We start from the raw sequence: 7,099 nt of genomic DNA on the forward strand, positions 1-7,099 counted from the left end.
TTACAGGTAAAGATAAGCCATTCCCTAACAAAACTTTGTATCGTTCTGCTATAGGCAAGCTAAATTTCATTCAAAGAATCTCAAGACCAGATATAACTTATGCTTTTCACTTTCTGGCAAAATTTGTGGAAAAACCTACTACACAATGTTTCTCTGCTCTTAAGAGAGTGGTAATGTACCTTAAACATACCAAACATTATAGGTTGCAGTTTACATCAAGTATTGACAAAGGTTTTGAAATTTTCTGCGATGCATCTCATGCAGTGGAACAAAATAATTGCAGGGGTGTGTCTGGTATGGTGTTTTGTTATAATGGTTGTCCGTTTGAATGGAAGTCCCAGACACAAACCATTATTTGTCTCTCCACAACAGAGAGTGAATTATGTGCATGCGTTCAGGCCACTCGTGATGTAGAATGGTATCTGCAAGTATTCGCAGACCTACAGATGCAAGTAACACTACCAGTTAAAGTTTACCTTGATTCCCAGAGTGGACTTGCTATCCTATGTTCAGAAAACAATACGCAGCGCACCAGAGTCTTAAGATTACGTTTGGAGTTTGTAAAGAAATTAATTGCTGACGAAATGATTGTATTTGAATATGTCCCAGGTGATAATCAAATTGCGGACATTTTTACAAAAGCACTTCCAAAGGTTACACATGAAAAACATGTACAAAGTATGCTTTATGTTTTTGTTCCACAATGATGAACCGCAGGGGAAATGTTGAATGGTTTCTTTAAATGTAAAGGTTCATCATTGTTCCACCTAATGTGTATGTCTTTAAGGGGCCAGAGCAAGGGCCAGAGCAAGATAACAAGACCCAGCTTTACAGCTGTGAAACATAGCAGGTGCTGCTGAGTTGCATTGATTAAGGTGTGTCAGCATTTGCATGTAGTATATAAGGAGCAGCACCTAGCTCTCCCATTACCCTGGGGGTTGGGTTGGTGGTTGGGTCTGGTTTGTTGTTAATGTATTTAGTGTATAAGGAGTTTTTGTTTTTTGTAATTAAAACCTTGTTTAAGTTATTTTTGAGTCCCTTTCTTTTTAATGCATGGTCTCCCCAGCAAGCTCTCTGCAGCGCTACCATACTGCAAATAGCCAACAAAGACCGCTAACCCTTTCGCCTCTCTTGACTTCCTGCCATGCATGTTTGTTGCAAGTGAAGTTTTGAAGCAGAACCACTGTCCTACCCAAACCCCATTTGCGACGCAATCTGCCTTCTGTCTCTTAACCTGTATGGAACTCATGATGACTGCCATTTAGAGGTTGACGACATAACGTAGTTTTCTTATATATTTCATCTGCTGATAGTTGAAATATGATTTATTGATGGTTTGGTATTTTGTTTTGAACACACTTCGTTTATTGAGAGTTTTGTTTCCATTGTATTGTGAGCTTTATTTTGTTTTGTTTCTTTTATATAAGCAAAAATCAATAAAAGTTATTTGTTAGAAAACTGACTGCAGCTAAGCTTAGAAGACGCAACTTTCCCCACCCTAAGATGTCGACTTCTCCTCAGTGACCATAGTGCTTTTATTATTATTATCACAGGATGCCAGGTGACTTCCTGGACATTGGCGAGACAAACATCTAATCTGCCAGTCCTGATGATGATCACAGAGACATCAAACGCTCCAGCAGGATTTGCACAAAGCAGGGCTGATAAAGCAATGTTCATCCTGCCTAGGATGCTAATTCAACTTGTCTTGATAGAACCCACCTCCTCTGTGAGGTTTACTTCCTATCTTCTTCTAGATTTCCAAGTTTCCAAGACAGGGGTAGCCATCTTAGTCTGTTGTAGCAAACACTACAAAGAGAGGTCCTTTGGCGCTTAAAATCAGACTATCCAATTTTTGTGGCATCTGAGTCATGGGAGACGTTGGTGCAGGGAAGCCCTCTGGTGGTCAAACCAAAGGGTGCTTTTCTCCAGTTCTATGCATCTCCTCAATTCCTTCGCTGCTGAAGCATCTTCCCAGTGCCTGTGCATTTGCCAGCATTAGACTATTCATGATTATTTCCCCTTTCTTCCTCTCCCAAGCAGCTTTCTGCAACAGTATCTGAAGCTGCTTAAAAAGCACCAAGAAGAAAACAGGAAAGCTACACTGGGATTTCAACTTAGTCAAAATTGAGCGTGGTGATTAATGCCTCAGAGATCTCCAATCAGAAGTGGTACAGCCCAGGACACAGATAGTGTGAAATAGTTTAAGGCAGCTTTCTATGCTCCTAAAATATTACACAGGCGGTTTTGCTCCTTTTGCACAATTTAAACCAATTTCAATTTTTCTCAGTGCAGAATCTGGGCTCTCCTGGTGCAGAGCTCCGATTTTCTTTTTATGTGCAGAAGATACCGGTCTCGTCTCTCGTTCTCTCTCTTCACTCCTCTTTCCTTGGAGCACAGATGCACCTAATGCATTTTATTTCTATAATTTATAAATGAAAGGAAGCCCATTAAATCAACTGCTGAAATAACACACAGTCGTTTCCTTGATAAGCTCGCAGAGGTGGAGAGGAGGAATTCCTGTGCTCGGGCTCTGTGATGAGGTCTGGTGGACGAGATTACATAATGTGGGAGAGGGTTTATGTAGGTTTCACTGTGATTAATGTTGCATAATAAGGCAGCGAGGAGGGAACAGTATTGCTGGGCTGGGCTTCCAAAGTGCATTTCATCTGAAGGCACAGAAAAGAGAGAAATGGAAACAGAAACATTTTCCACCCTGCACTTTCCCCTGCACTGTTTTGCATAAAAATACAGACCTTCCTCATCCAGGAGAAAGAGAGAGAGAAAGGGAGAGATCGGAGCACTGATAGTCATGGTATGATAGTGCGTCTTTGCCAAGAGGCACGGAGACACAAGCAGCCTGGATCCTGTTGCTCCTGTTGTTGCTATTTATAGAAACTATTGATCCCAGAAGAAGACAGAAGGATGCAAGCATACCATGAGAAAACCAGGCCGCATTTGGATTAGCCCTGTGACTCAACCTGGCCTGCTCTTGCAGGTTGGACAGAAGTTCCATTTGCAGGTGACTTTGGCTGAATACTGTTGCAAGCCAAACCATCCCAGTCTCAAAGCAGTGATATATTCCATGGGTTCCAGGCGCTAAGTCCAGGTTCGTGTTTCCTTTTGGAAATGAGGCACAAAGGAGACTGTCAGTGGTGTAGCGTGGGGGGTGCAGGGGGGGGCCGGCCGCACCGGGTGCAACATCTGGGGGTTAGGGTTAGGGGGTGCAAATCCACGGGTTAGGGGGCGCAAACCCACAGGTTAGGGGGTGCAAACCCACAGGTTAGGGGGTGCAAATCCATGGGTTAGGGGGTGCAAATTACTTGCCTTGCCCCGGGTGCTGACAACCCACGCTACGCCACTGGAGACTGTAGTCTATATGGTCTATTTATACATACATACAGGTATATGGAACATCTGCTTTGAATGCTGATCTCACTTTGAATCCCCAGTGTCTCTAGGTATGGCTGGGAGCACCATTACCAGTCAAGGTAGGCAATACTGAGCTAACTTGGAATAATAATAATAATAATAATAATAATAATAATAATAATAATAATAATAAAATGTTGCCCATCTAACTGGGTTGCTCCAGCCACTCTGGGTAGCTTCCAAATTATAAAACATACTAAGACATCAAACATTAAAAACTTCCCTATACAGCGCTGCCTTCAGATGTCTTCTAAGATAGTTGTATATTTCCTTGACATCTGACGGGAGGGCATGACTACTGAGAAGGCCCTCTGCCTGATTCCCTGTAACCTCACTTCTCTCAGTGAGGGAGTTACCAGAAAGCCCTCAGAGCTGGACCTCAGTGCTCGGGCTGGACGATGGGGGTGGAGACGCTCCTCCAGGTACAAAGGGCAGTTTCCTAGGTTCTTAAAACCTGCACATCAAAGTCCTGGTTTCTGCGCTTTCATCAGACTGAGGCAGAGCCTCAGGGCCCAGGCACAGTGAGTGGCAAGCCTGCTGACCGATTCTTGCTAAGCACAGCGCACTCCCCATTTCCCATCACTACGCCTTGAAGATACCACTCTCTGTCTGAGCCAATTAAGATCACCTGGTAGGAGCTCAAACAACCTGCAGCAAAGGATATAGCCTTTTACAGCTATATCCATCCCTATTCGCCGCTGCCTGCCATTAGGAACACAGGAAGCGGACCTCAACCAAACCATATCACTGGTTCATCTAGCACCCTAGTACAACTGTTTCCAAACCATTTTGGGCCACCGTCTGCTTGGTTCCATAAACCCACCCACTCCCAGTGTGCCCATTACCCCATAAAAAAGCATAATCCCAAATAGCGGTTTGCATGATCCATCAAGGACAATAGCAACACAATACAATTCAAAACAGTAACAATTAATTGCACGTTTATTCAAAATCCAATTTAAACCACAATGGAACCGCAGGTTGTGAACGTGATCCATGCAGGAGGCACGTTCACAACCCGCAGTGTTCGCAACCCGCAGCGCCACTTCTGCACACGTGCGTGACGTGAATCGGCACTCCTGCGCATGTGCAAAGCACGATTTAGTGCTTTTGCGGATGTGCGAGGGCCAAAACCCAGAAGTAACCCGTTCTGGTACTTCTGGGTTTTGGCACGTCCGTAACCTGAAAACGTGTAACCTGAGGTACCACTGTATTTGGTTTAATTGATTCAACCAAATTGATGAACTTGATCCAGGAGGTGCCAGTTTTTCAAAGTCTTATAGTCACATCTACTTCCATTGCCCCCCTGGCATCCCCTTGCCTCTTAGCACCTAGGTAATCCTACTGCCCTCTGGTGGGGGGGGCAGTACTGCCCACTTTGGGCAAACACACTGGATGCAAAGCAAGGGCCAATGATGAAATGTGAAAGGGGTGTGGCCTGGATGATGAAGGGTGAAAGGGGTGTGGCCTGGAGAGAGTTCTGAGGGCCAAATAGGGCTGATGGGCTGCATTTGGCCCTGGGCCTAAGGTTCCTAACCCCTGCAGTAGACCATGCAGAACTAGGTGGACTAAAATGTCTAAGGCAGTTTCTGATGTTACAAAGTGCTTATCCACACCTCTTAATCTTTCACTGGTTTTTCTTGGGGGAAACCGCTCTTTAGCACTTAACCAGAGCAAATGGAAATTCAGTTTCCCCCCAAATTGCTATTTGTTCCCTTGGCCAATAAAGCGAGATGAGTGCCGCAACCCCAGAGTCGGTCACGACTGGACCTAATGGTCAGCGGTCCCTTTACCTTTATTGCTTAAGAGAAGGGGCACTGATGGTGCTGTGGGTTAAACCACAGAGCCTAGGACTTGCAGATCAGAAGGTCGGTGGTTCAAATCCCCGTGACGGAGTGAGCTCCCGTTGCTCGGTCCCAGCTCCTGCCAACCTAGCAGTTCAAAAACACGGAAACATACTGGGAGCCAATGTAGGTCTTTCAAGACTTGTGTCTTGTGGCAACATAACCATACATTAAAATATATTGGGGTTGGGGAAGACAGGGTTTACCCTGTTTGTGCACCCACAAAAATGGCTTAAAGTTCATCTTACCTGCACTGAGCGTCCTCTGGGACATTTTATGGCCGAACAGGTTAATCAACTATTTCTGGTTGGAATTCAGAAATGGTCTCAGGACAGTAAATCACTTTTTAAAATTGCATGTTTGGGGAACAAATGCTAATTGCAGCCCTGCCAGAAAGCATTTATTATTTTAGGACTTAAGCTGCAAAATTGCTATGTCTGTGTCAGGGGTTTATACATACTCATTGCTTCTAGTTCACAGCAGGGCTAACTCTGGACAGTTACCAAAAACATTATGGGATTAACCACATTATTCATTTCAAGCACTTTTCACCAGTGTAAACAATCGTGGTTCCCCCCAAAGAATGCTGGGAATTGTGGTTTGTTAAGGGTGTTGAGAATCCTATCACCCTCACAGAACTACAATTCCCAGAGTTACCTAGGAAGAAGGATTGCTTGCTAAAGCACTCTAAACCTGACCCCCACTTTGCTTAACCATTCTCACTCAGCTCCCCCACATTTGCTAGCAAGGATAGCAGTCACCTCCAGAATATATCAGAACAAATACTCCATAAAGACTGGGCATAGGACACCTCTGAGGTGTATATTTTTATCACCCACCTTCTTTTAGTGATTGCAAGTTGTTTTAAACAGTTTTTAATGTCATGTTTAAAAGGGACGTGGGTGGCGTTGTGGGTTAAACCACAGAGCCTAGGTCTTGCCAGTCAGAAGGTTGGCGGTTCGAATCCCCATGACGGGGTAAGCTCCCATTGCTCGATCCTTGCTCCTGCCAACCCAGCAGTTCAAAAGCACGAAGTGCAAGTAGATAAATAGGTACCACTCTGGTGGAAAGGTAAACAGCGTTTCCATGCACTGCTCCGGTTCGCCAGAAGTGGCTTAGTCATGCTGGCTGCATGACCCAGAAGCTGTACACCGGCTCCCAAGGTCAATAAAGCGAGATGAGCGCCGCAACCCCAGAGTCATCCGTGACTGGACCTAATGGTCAGGGGTCCCTTTACCTTTAATGTCGTGTTTTAGTGTTGTAACCCTCTCTGGAACCTTAGGGTAGGGGCAAGTAACAACAACAGCAGCAGCAATAGTCTTGCTCTACCTTAAAAAGTCCCTTGCAAAGGACGTTCCAAAAGGCACAATTAAAATTATAATTGTGATAAAGAGGTAATGAACAAGAAACAAAGTTGTGCAAAGCTTAAACGGACATATAAATAAGTGAATCTCCTTTCTTCATTACTTTTTAAAAATTGCTTATTGACACCCATAGATCCTGCTCAGTCTTAAACCTATTAAACTGACAGCTGAAATAATGTGTCCACTTATACGCGCCTAACATATTTAGGCTAAATATTGTATATATCCTCATATTTTGTCATCTCTTTGATCCTCCAATTAAGTCATTACATACTCTCTTGGCTTCATCTCAGCAATATCCATGGCAACATATAGATGTCATAAATACAGGATTACGATGTCAAAGCAGGAGTCATCTGATGATTAATAGCTATTATTGGAGCTACGCAATGCAGCAGAGTAACGGGCGTTGGGACTTTTTAAGAGCATGAACTTGTTCTCCCTTGTTGTCAGAGTCAT

General features: G+C 44.2%; 1 long non-coding RNA gene across 1 annotated transcript; it reads right to left on the minus strand.

The window, feature by feature from the left end:
* Positions 1–1,156: 1,156 nt before the first annotated feature.
* LOC309350496 lies at positions 1,157–6,859 on the minus strand. The gene is made up of 3 exons (XR_014160437.1): positions 6,744–6,859; positions 1,567–2,669; positions 1,157–1,358 (listed from the first exon to the last, which is right to left on the minus strand). It is a non-coding gene; the product is annotated as an uncharacterized lncRNA (long non-coding RNA).
* Between the last annotated feature and the right edge of the window lie 240 nt (positions 6,860–7,099).

Source organism: Podarcis erhardii, assembly GCF_964252035.2.
Source record: "Podarcis erhardii genome assembly, chromosome: 9".
In the NCBI taxonomy this organism is placed as follows: Eukaryota; Metazoa; Chordata; class Lepidosauria; order Squamata; family Lacertidae; genus Podarcis; species Podarcis erhardii.